This window comes from Neovison vison, chromosome X (genome assembly GCF_020171115.1).
Source record: "Neovison vison isolate M4711 chromosome X, ASM_NN_V1, whole genome shotgun sequence".
NCBI classification, from domain to species: domain Eukaryota; kingdom Metazoa; phylum Chordata; class Mammalia; order Carnivora; family Mustelidae; genus Neogale; species Neogale vison.
The window spans coordinates 105489983-105502387 of record NC_058105.1 but is presented as its reverse complement, the minus strand read 5'-3'; the positions used below and the strand labels follow the sequence as shown (position 1 = coordinate 105502387).

The 12405-nt window shown below is 39.4% G+C and overlaps 1 protein-coding gene across 4 annotated transcripts in view; it reads right to left on the bottom strand.

Annotated features, from left to right (window-relative positions):
• Window positions 1-12405, bottom strand: part of TAB3 (TGF-beta activated kinase 1 (MAP3K7) binding protein 3) — a 91477-nt gene that overhangs the window by 31496 nt on the left and 47576 nt on the right. The window contains exon 1 of one of the 4 annotated variants that reach the window (XM_044236066.1): window positions 4566-4583. The exons of 1 other annotated variant lie outside the window; for it this stretch is intronic. The gene's annotated coding sequence lies outside the window, so the exon portion shown is untranslated. Of the gene's footprint in view, window positions 1-2582; window positions 2796-4565; window positions 4584-12405 lie in introns of those variants that run through there. 2 more of the 4 variants (XM_044236064.1, XM_044236065.1) reach the window with 2 other exon arrangements.

The following is a 12405-nucleotide window of genomic DNA, read 5'->3' as shown; positions in this document are numbered from 1 at the left end:
ATTAAAAGAAATCAAAGTTAATCACTGTGTTGTCCACCTAATACTCTTGTAACATTGTGTGTCAACAATACTTCAATAAAATATGGTTGAATTTAATTACATATTTCACTTCATTCAAATAGCAACGGTCACTGTGTTAAAATGGCAAGTCGTAAAATTGACAAACTCAATTTAGCCAGACTTTTCTGATCACTGGTTCAGAAACAAAAAAAGCCAAAAGACATCCCCAAAACTTCAGTTTCAGTTTAATGCTTAAAAAAAAAAAATAAAGCACCAGCTAGATTAAAACTACAGAGTATTACTATTTTGGCAACATTATCTCACTAGCCTTGAGAAATGCTACTTGTGTATAATCACTCAGGTTTTCCCAAGGGCTACCACATCACTCCCCAGAGCAGAGAAGTCATTTTGATGTCTAAAGTAATAAGAAAACAAGGACTTGATGATAACACCACAAAGAATTACCTCTCCTGTCTGTTTTACGTTCTACTTGTACTTTGAGACCAAAAGATTTGGATTTGAAGTATGAGTAAAGGAAACCCAAAGTCTAAAGGAAATAACTTAGCAAACGCAAATGGAAATGTAGACTCCTTTGTTTTTAATGATGATGCTTTTCAGGAGGGGAGGTGGGTGAGGGGATGGGCTAAATGCGTAATGGGCATTAAGGAAGGCACTTGTGATGAGCACTGGTGTTGTATGTAAGGGATGGATCACTAAATTCTACTCCTGAAACCAATACTACACTACATGTTAACTAACTTGAATTTAAATAAAATCTTGGAAGAAAAAATTAACTAAAAAGACACTGCTGCTGGCCCATCATCTGCCAGACCTAAACAGCTGGGCTTTCACTTATTTTCTAATGCCACTGGCAGAGGTGCTACGATAGCAGGATTTAAGGGTACAGTCTGAGTGGAGAAAACTAACATCAAATCTCACTGGCACTACTCAAGCTGAGCACCCATATATAAAAAGGCAACTAGTGAAATAACAATTCATTAATTAACTGGCAGCATCAAGAATCAATGAACTGGGGGCGCCTCGGTAGCTCAGTGGTTTAAGCCTCTGCCTTCTGCTTGGGTCATGATCCCAGGGTGCCGGGATCGAGCCCTGAATCAGGCTCTCTGCTCAGTGGGGAGCCTGCTTCCTCCTCTCTCTGAGCCTACCTCTCTGCCTCCTTGTGATCTCTGTCTCTGTCCAATAAATAAATAAAATCTTTTAAAAAATCAATGAACTGATACACGCTTTAATACAGTTGACCTCTGAATGACACAGGGGTTATGGGCACCAACCCCAGAGCATTCAAAAGTCCGTATTTAATGGGGCACCTGGGTGGCTCAGTGGGTTAAAGCCTCTGCCTTCGGCTCAGGTCACGATCCCAGGGTCCTGGGATGGAGCCCCACATCGGGCTCTCTGCTCCGCAGGGAGCCTGCTTCCTCCCCTCTCTCTCTCTGCCTGCCTCTCTGCCTACTTGTGATTTCTTTCTCTCTGTCAAATAAATAAAATCTTTAAAAAAAATCCGTATTTAACTTTTTAAAATATTTTGTTTATGTATTTAACAGACAGACATCACAAGTAGGCAGAGAGGCAGGCAGAGAGAGAGGGGGAAGCAGGATCCCTGTCGAGTAGAGAGCCCAATGCAGGGCTCGATCCCAGGACCCTGGGATCATGACCTGAGCCAAAGGCAGAGGCTTAACCCACTGAGCCACCCAGGTGCCCCCATATTTAACTTTTGACTCCCCCCAAAACTTAACTACTAATAGCCGACTGCTGATCTTACTGATAATATAAACAGTCATATTAATCATATTAATCATTAATAACATATTAATCAATATGCATTTTGTATTGGAAATGACATATTATATACTCTACACTTACAATAAAGTAAAAACTAGAGAAAAATACTAAGAAAATCATAAGGAAGAAAAAAACATTTATAGCACTGACTGTATTTATTTTAAAAAATCTGCATAAAATCTGCAAAAATCTCCCTCTCTGCCTACTTGTGATCTCTGTCAAATAAATAAAAAAATATTTTTAAAAAATCTGCATATAAGTAGCCCCATACAGTTTCAACCTATGTTGCTTAAGGGTTCAACTACATATATTTCTCATTTTTTTAAAGGGGAAAACGTAGTGTATACCATACAATCCCATAATTTCTGCTGTGTTCACTCACTAGATGGTTAAACACCTGCATCATCTTAAAAGAGGCATGGAAACCACAATTTTAAGCTACATGGTCTAAAGAACACACATAAGGAAGGGCCATTCCACAGCAAATCTTCTTTATCTTGCAAATAAGCCCCGAAACTTTAAATCATGCCATTACTTGGGGGCAATGTAGAGAACTACAATCAGTATTTCAAAAATAAAAAATGTTCGGATGGGTCTAAGAAGGCAGTATAGGAAGACCCTGAACTTATCTCCTCCCATGAACACACCAAATTTACGCCTATATATAGATCAATTCCTCCTGAAGAGTGGGGGGCTGACAGAACACCTTCTGCACAATACAAGGCTAGAGGGACCTCAATCAGAACAGCAAAAGAGACGCATGGTAACAAGGGCAACTCCACCTTGACGCCACAAACTGCAATAATGGAAGGTATCACTGACAGATGCATGTGCAGATTCACCTGCCCAGGGCACAGAAAATAAGCTGCAGCTTCAAGGGTAACCAGAGAGGTGCCTGGATGGCTCGATCATTGGGCGTTGGCTTTCGGGTCAGGCCATGATCCCGGGGTTCCTGGGATGGAGTTCCACATTAGGCTCCCTGCTCTGCTTCCTCTCTCTGTCAAATAGTCTTTTTCTAAAAATAAATAAATGAAATAAAGGGTAACTAGACTATAAGTGAAGGAAAACCATTTATTAACCCCAGAACATCCACCAAACAGTGGAGTAACTACAGGAACTCTTCCTTGGGTCAGAGGTGCTAGTGACTGCCACAGCTGACCTTCCCCCGCCCACGAGACGGGAGCAAGGACTGGTGTCCTAGCAGCCTGCCACTTCAGCTAGTTCTGGGCTCCAAGCACATACCAGCTCCAGCCATCCAAGCAGGGTGGCCCCAGGATGGCGCACACCAGGGCACACCTCACCTATATCCAATACAGCTCCAGTAGTATCACAAAGGAGGTACAGGGCAAAGCCCCCTGAGACACCTACATCCACGCCAGGTTGTGCTTCAGTTTTCCATTAGGGCAGCCACACTGCGGAGTGCCCCAGGACCCAGAGACCCATGGATTATAGCCCCACACAGCCAGCTACCCCAATGTGTGAGGAACACACAGTCTATACAGAGGATGTGTCTACAAAAGGCCACTCTTCTAAGACTGGGAGAGGTGGCTCTTTCACTTCATTCATAGAAATAAACACAGAAAATCAAATTTTAAAAAGGGAAAGAAGAATATGCTTATAAGACAAAATTTCAAGAAAATAACTAAACCAAAATGACATAAGTCATCTACCTGACAAATATTTCAAAGTAATGATCAAAAAGTTGCTTGCCAGACTTGAGAGAAGAGATGAATTCACTAAGAATTTAAAAAATTTTAAAAAACACAATGTTTTTTAAAAACAAAAATATGGGGTGCCTGGGTGGCTCAGGCATTAAACATCTCCCTTCAGCTCAGGTCATGATCCCTGGGATCAAGCCCTGTGTTGGGCTCCCTGCTCAGTGGGAAGTCTGTTCTCCTTCTCCCACTCCTCCTGCTTGTGTTCCCTCTCTGTCTCTGTCAAATAAATAAATAAATATTTTTAAAAAAAAAATCAAAAAACATTTTTTAAATCTGAGGTAAAAGACTAAAATAACTGAAATAAAAAATATACCTGAAGTACTCAACAGGAGATTAAAGGATGCAGAGAACAGAAGAGCACTCCAGAAAACAGGGAAGAAAAAACATTCAAGCTAAACACCAAAACAAAGAGGAATTTTTAAAAAATGAAGATGGTTAAGGGACCTCTATGACAACATCACGTAAATTAACATTCCCAGGGTATGGATCTCAGAAGGAGCTAAGAGAGAAAGGGGAAGAAATAATAGAAAGAAATAATAGTTGAAAACTTCCCTAACCTAGGGAATGAAAGAGACATCCAGTTTCAAGAAGCAGAGAACCCCAAATAAGATGAACCCAAAAAAGGCCCAAACCAAAACATGTAATAATTAAAATGTCAAAGATTAAAGATAATGAGAAGATCTTACAAGCAGCAAGAGGAAACCAAACACTTATCCACAACAAAAAAACCCATGAGGATATCAGCTGATTTTTCAGCAGAAACTTTGCAGGCCAAAAGAAAGCAGCAAGATGTACTCAAAGTGCTGAAAGGACAAAACCAACAACCAACAATCCTCCGTGTTACAAGGTTAGCACGTAAAATCAAAGGAAAGCTAGAGTTACCCAGACAAACAAATTAAAGGAGTTCATCACCACTGAACCAGCCTTGTAAGAAATGCTAAAGAGACTTCTTTAAGTGGAAAAGAAAAAGCCATGACGAGAGGTAAGAAAACGATGAAAGGAAAAAATTTCAAGTGTAAAGGCACACATGGTACATCAATCACTTACACTGTGAGTATGAAGGCTAAAAGGCAATAATAGTAAAAATCATTTGTATCTAAAAAATTAAGAGAGTCACAAAATAAAAAGATGTAAAACATATAAAAGACAGATGGGGGACGCCTGGGTGGCTCAGTTGGTTGGACGACTGCCTTCGGCTCAGGTCATGATCCCAGAGTCCTGGGATCGAGTCCCGCATCGGGCTCCCAGCTCCACGGGGAGTCTGCTTCTCCCTCTGACCTTCTCCTCGCTCATGCTCTCTCTCACTGTCTCTCTCTCAAACAAATAAATAAAATCTAAAAAAAAAAAAAAGAAAGACAGATGGGAAAGTAAAAATGCAATTCTTTAGAATGTGATAGAATTTTAACAATCATCAACTTAATATAAACTGCTATATACTTAGGATGTTTTATATGAACCTCAAGGTAACTACAACACAAAAACCTCTAAGAGATACACCAAAAAATAAAAAGAAAGGAATCCAAGCATAAAACAAAAAGTCACCAATCATGAGGGAAGAGCAAAAGAATAAAGAAACAGATAACTACAAAAGCTATCAGAAAAAATTAACAAATGACAATAAATACATATATATCAATAATTACCTTAAGTGTGAATGACCTAAATATTCTGATCAAAAGCCACAGATTGAATGCATTTTTAGAAAAAAAAAGACCCATCTACATGCTGCCTATGAGAAACTTAACTTCAGACAAAAAGACACATACAGACTGAAAATGAAGAAATAGAAAAATATTCCATGCAAATGAAAGCCCCCCACCAAAAGAAGCTTGTTTAGCAGTGTCAGACAAAATAAACTTTAAAACAAAGACTGTGAGGCATCTGGGTGGCTCAGTCAGTTAAGCGTCTGCTTTCAGCTCAGGTCATGATCATGGGATCCTGGGATAGAGCCCCACATTGGGCTCCCTGCTCAGCAGAGAGTTCACTTCTGCCCCTCCCTCTGCCCCCCTCCTCACCTCCCTGCTTGTGCTCTCTGATCTCTCTTGGGCTCTTTCTCTCTCTTTAAAATAGATAAAATATTTTAAAAGATAATAATAAAATAAAACAAAGACTGAAACAAAAGATAAAGAAGAACATTATGTAATGACAAAAGGATCACTCCAACAAGAGAATTTTACAGTTGTAAATACATATCCAACATTAGGGCACCTAAATACATAAAAGAAATGTTAACAAACAAAAGGGGAGAAACAGAATAATACAATAATTCTAAGACACTTTAACATTCCACTTACATCAATGGATAGATCACTGACACAGAAAATCCATCAAGATACACAGGCTTTGGGGCACCTGGGTGGCTCAGTGTGTTAGGCCTCTGCCTTTGGCTCAGGTCGTGATCCCAGGGTCCTGGCATCAAGCCCCACATCGGGCTCTCTGCTCGGCCAGGAGCCTGCTTTCCCCCTCTCTCTGCCTGCCTCTCTGCCTACTTGTGATCTCTCTTTCTCTCTGTCAAATAAGTAAATAAATCTCTTTTAAAATTTTTAATTTAAAAAATGACAGAGTGGGGCACTGGGCTAGCTTAGTCATTAAGTCATTAAGTCAGTAAGCCTCTGCCTTTGGCTCAGGTCATGATCCCAGGGTCCTGGGACAGAGCCCTACATCAGGCTCCCTGCTCAGTAGGAAGCCTGCTTCAACCTCTCCCACTCCCCACTGCTTGTGTTCCCTCTCTCGCTGTCTCTGTCAAATAAAAAAATAAAATCTATTTTTAAAGATTTTTACTTATTTACTTGACAGGAAGATAGAGAGCACAAGCAGGGGGAACAGCAGGCAGAGGAGGAAGGAGAAGCAGGCTCCCTGCTGAGCAGGGTGCTCAATGTGAGCCTCGATCCCGGGACCCTGGGACCATGGCCTGAGCAGAAGGCAGACGCTTAACAAACTGAGCCACCCAGGTGTCCCCCCAAAATAAAATATTTTTAAAATAAATAAATAATTAATTTAAAAGTTAAAAAAATAAAAAATGACGGAGTAATATCCCTGATAAACAAAAATGCAAAAATCATCAACAAAATATGAGCAAACCAAATTCTATACACTGACAAAGTCATTCACCCCAATCAAGTGGGGTTTATTCCAGGGATGTGAGGATGGTTCAACATCTAAGAATCAATGAACGTGATGTACCACATTAACAAGAGGATAAAAAGTATATAACCATTTCAATAGATGGAGAAAAAAAAGTGATGAAATCCAACATGCATCCATGATAAAAACACTCAACAAAGTGGGTTCAGATGAAAGATAACTCAACATAATATAGGCCATAGATGAAAAACAGTATACTCAATGGAGAATAAGTTGAGTTTTTCCCCTAAGGTCAGGAACAAGACAAGGATGTCCTCTCTCACGGGTTTTATTCAATATAGTACTGAAAGTCCTAGTCACAGCAATCAGACACTATAAATAAAAGGCATCCAAGTGGTGAGGCAGAATAAAATGGTCACTATTCACAGATGACAAGACACTATATAGGAAAAAAACCCCAAAGACGCCACCAAAAAACTGTTAGAATAAATGAATTCAGTAAAGTTACAGGATACAAAATATGTAGAAGTCTGCTGCCTTTCTATACACTAACGACAAAGTGAGAAAATCCCATTTACAAGTGCATCAAAACAGAATAATATATGTAGAAATAATCTTAATCAGAGAGTAAAGACCCGTACTCTGAAAAACTATAAGACACTAATGAAAGAAACTGAAGATGACACAAAAAAATGGAAAGATACATCAGGCTCATGGAGTGGTATAATGATTTTTGTTTAAATGTCCATACAACCCAAAGTAGTCTACAGATTCAGTGCAGGCCATATCAAAACATCCACAACATTTTTCACAGAACTAGAACAAATAATACCAAAATTTGTACAAAACCACAAAAGACCCCAAACAGCCAAAGCACTCTACAGAAAAAAAGAACAAAGCTGGAAATATCACAATGCTAGATTTCAAGCTATATTACAAAGGTATAGTAATAAAAAGAGTATAGTAATGTATAAAAATAGACACTTAAGATCAATGAAACAGAACACAGATCCCCCCCAAAAAACCCAGGCTTACACGGTCAGTTAATCTACAATAAAGGAAGCAAGCATACACAATGGGGAAAAAACAGTCTCCTCAATAAATGGTGCTAAAAAAAAAAAAATCCAGAAAGTTACATGTCAAAAAAATGAAACTGTACTGCTTTCTTATATACGAAAATAAATTCAAAATGGATTAAAGACCTAAATGTGAGACCTGAAAGCTTAAAAACCCTAAAAGAAAACATAGGCAGTCATGTCTTGGACATCAACCTTAGCAACATTTTTCTTGATTTCCCTTTAGGGAAACAAAAGAAAAACTATGGGGAGTATGCCAAACTTAAAAGCTTTTACACGGCAAAAGAAACCATCAACAAACCTAGAAGACAACCTACTGAAGGGAAGAAGATACTCGCTATTGAAGGGGAGAAAATATATAAAGAATGCATATACCACCAAAACCAAAACAAAACACCAAACATTCCAATTAAAACATGGGCAGAAGACCTGAATGGGCATTTTTTGCAAAGACATGCAGATGACCAACAGACACATGAGAAGTCACTCAACATCACTCATCCTGAAAATGAAAATCAAAATCACAATGAATTAGCATTTCACTCTTGTCAAAATGTCTAATATCAAAAAGACAAAAATAAGTGTTGTGAGAATGTGGAGGGGGGGAAAAAAACCTTTTTCACTAATGATGAGAATGTAAAGTAGGGCAGCCACTATGGAAAACAGTACGGAGGTTCCCCCAAAATATTAAAAACAGAACGACCATACAATCCAGTGATTCTACTGCAGGGTATTTACTTGAAGAAAATGAAAACTCTAATTTGAAAAGATACATGCACCCCCACTTTTACTGTAGCATTACTTAAAATTGCCAAGTTACAGAAATATCCCAAGTGTCCACTGACAGCTGAATGGTAAAGAACATGCGGTATATATACACAATGGAGTATTACTCAGCCACAAAAAATAATAACATCTTGTCATTCACCTACAGGGTGTTATGCTAAGTGAAATAAGCCAATCATAGAAAGACCTATACTATATGATTCCACTTACAAGTAGAATCTAAAAAAAAAATTAACAAGCAAGCAAGAAAACAGAAACAGACTCAAACACAGAGTACTAGTGACTGCCAGCAGGAAGGAGGGATGGGCGAAATACATGAAAAGGATTAAGAGGTACCAACATCCAGTTATAAAATAAACAGGTAATGGGGATAAAAAGTACAGCATAGGAAATACAGTCAGTAATATACTGTAATAATGATCTATCATGCAAATAGTAGCTACACTTATTGTAGTGAGCATTCCTGACGTATAGAATTGTTGAATCACTCTGTTGTCTGTTGTATAGCTCTAATTGACATTGTAAGTCCATTATTCTTGGATTTAAAAAATTAAGAAAAGAAGGACCATCTGTACCCCAATGTTCATAGCAGCAATGGCTACAATCGCCAAACTGTGGAAAGAGCTAAGATGCCCTTCAAGAGACAAATGGATAAAGAAGATATAGTGCATATATACAATGGAATATTATGCCTCCTCCATCAGAAAGGATGAATACCCAACTTTTGTATCAACATGGACTGGACTGGAGGAGATAATGCTGAGTGAAATAAGTCAAGCAGAGAAAATCAATTATCACATGGTTTCACTTATTTGTGGGGCATAAGGAATAATATGGAGGACATTAGGAGAAGGAAAGGAAAAGTGAACTGGGGTAAATCGGAGGGGGAGACAAAGCATGAGAGACTGTGGACTCTGAAAAACAATCTGAGGGTTTTGGAGGGGAGGTGGGTGGGGCGTTAGATGAGCCTGGTGGTGGGTATTATGGAGGGCACATACTGCACGGAGCACTGGGTGTGGTGCATAAACAATGAATCTTGGAACAATGAAAAAATAAAAAATCATTAAAAAAATAAAATTTAATTTAAAAAAACTGAACGGATCTTTGAAAAACAAAGAAATAAAAATGTTTAAGGAAAATACTGAATTCAGTATTACTTTTGCTGGTTTATAATTAAGTAGATACTTGAAAAACAATCACCATGTAATCTCAAACTCAATGTTGATTATAGGCAGGGCATTTCATTTTGTACACAAACTGCTGGCTTCAACTGGGTGTCTGGCTTGCTCTCCTCTTCCTTCCAAGCTAAGACTTTCAAGGGTTATGGACACTCTTTCTGTCTACCAAGTGGCCACAAAGTCCATATCTATGAGATTCTGACTAACCATAGATAAAAAGAGCCATTAGAGACTGCTTTAATGACCTCCAGCCACGATACAAAAGCTGTCTAATGAACATGAAGGAAAACTGAAATGTAGGGGAGCATTCTTGGCACACATATGGGCTTTCTGTCCACCCTGTACTCTTCTCCCTACAATTCATTCCTTAGTCTGCTTTAATCTGGCTCTTATCACTGCTCCACTGAAATACTTATCTCTCTGATGCTAAATCTAGATCATTTGTTTTTCTGGTCCTTATGCCCCCTTGATCTCTGCAGCCTCTGACAATATTGACTGATACTTCCTTTTTTAGCCTCTTTGACAACATACTAGCCTGGTTTCTTCCCACCTCTTTTGTCCCATTAACGTCCGTCTGGTTTTTGTCCTAATTTGCTTCCTCTTTTCATTCTGCATCCTTTTAACCAGTGATTGTATCCACTACTAGTCATTCAGTAACATTTAAAGGCTGAGAATTCCCAAATCGGTATCTTGAACATCATGCTCTCTGCAAGACTCCAGACACATACAGCCACTGCCTACTACAGAGCACCATCTGGATATGCCCAAAGATAACTGTCAATATGTTCAAAAAGGAAATCCTCACCACAACCCTTCCCCAAATGCTCTCTGTTCTCTCCATGAATGTTACCACTATTCACTCAGTAACAATACTAGAAACCAGGGTGTGATCCCTGACTTCCCATTCTTGCACAACCAACTACAGGGTGAAAGGAAGTGATCATGGTTTCCACCCCATTTTTGCCATCTGTTAGTGTCTAAGAAATATACTCAATCCTCACACCTTTGAAATTTCACCTACAAAATGGAAATAATAGTAGGGCTGTAGTAAAATTTAAATGTCAACCGTTACTAAGTCAGAAAGCATTAGTTACTATTAAGGGCATTTTTTAATACTGTCATCAACATTACGGCTCCAGCTTCCTGCTGCTCTCTCACCTCTGGTCTTGCCTTCCTCCAACATCACAGCCACAGTATTAGTGCTCTAAGATTCAGATCTGATCGTGTCGCCTCCACTCTGCACCCCAACAGAAGAGAGCCGGGTGTGATCCCCTGCACGGCTGTCCTGTGCTACCTCCTCCTGGGGCATGATACCATGATCATCCATCTGCCTGAGATGCTTTTCTTCCTTCCTCCCACTGCTTCTCAAAGCCACACTGATCCTGTACATGTGGGTACTGATAGCACTTCCTCTCTGGAGGCTTCCACTGACAACACCATTCCCCGAATCCTGCCACCAAGCCTTTCCTCTACCCACCATGCTAGAGGACCCTCCATATGCTGTAACTGCAGGTTGTGCTTATCCTCACAGGTGCACCAAACACATGACAATGAAGCCACTAGGGTGCCTAAAGGTCTCATATGAACCGTAGCTCTACCCAGAACATGCTGTTACACCACTGAGTAGGGGAAGTACTCAAAAATGATGGGAGCCTGTGCTAAGGACCTGGGAGCTAGCTTAAAGCGGCTCCCACTGGCCAAATCTGTGACAATTTGAGTATCAAAATAATTAAGGACAGTAATGAATTACAGGCCTGTAGAAAACAGGAACCCACGAGCTGCTATCAGTATTAAATACATACATAAATGGAGAAGGGAGGACTTTTATGTATGGTAGAATCCAACTGGTAAACACTCAAGGAGTGCTAAAGCCTTAAGAAAACATCATTTTGCAGATATCACAGTACAGACTGCTTCAAGAAAAAAATCATCAAGGATGCTAAATCTAGGAGTAGATTTGGATAAAGAGTAGTATGTATGAATGGTCTTCAAGTATACCCCCCAAAACAGCTTATTAGTTGCAAGTGGGGGGGATTACACAGTAGATAAATCAAACAATACCATGACTAGCTAATGAAAATTAACATCAATGAGGGAAAGATGGACAACATACACCTCCAGACGGGTCACCCGGAGAAAACATATTACTTTACAGTATTCCTGTCAGGAATGCAGAACCTGAGGGACACCTGCATGGCTTATACTTATACTTATCTTTGGAAAAAAATATTAAAAATCATCTTTATAATCAAAGCCAACAATTTACATACCCACAAAAATGGCAACCATCTGAAAAGATGAATTTTTTTACTTTATTTATTTATTGGACAGAGAGATACAGCACAAGCAGGGGGAGCAGCACTCAGAGTGAGAGGGAGAAGCAGTCTCCCCACTGACCAAGTGACCAAGGAACCCGATGCAAGGATCGATCCCAGGATCTTGAGATCATGAGCAGAAGACAAACGCTTAACCGACTGAGTCACCTAGGCATCCCTGGAAAGATGATTAATAGTAGGCCTACTTGTTACAGCAAATATGAAAATTTCTCTTTAAGGGATTATGTCCGTAATCTGAACAGTGGTTAGCATTCTGCCCTATACAATCGTCATTCACATAAGCACAAACCGACATGGATAACTATTAAGTATATCACAACCTATAACACTCTCAGTAATTTCCTGCTGATTAAAAGAATGTTAAAATTCTTCCTTAAAAAAAGCAATTTCTTTTCTGATGAGAGGTTAAAACAACAGAGAGTTTACA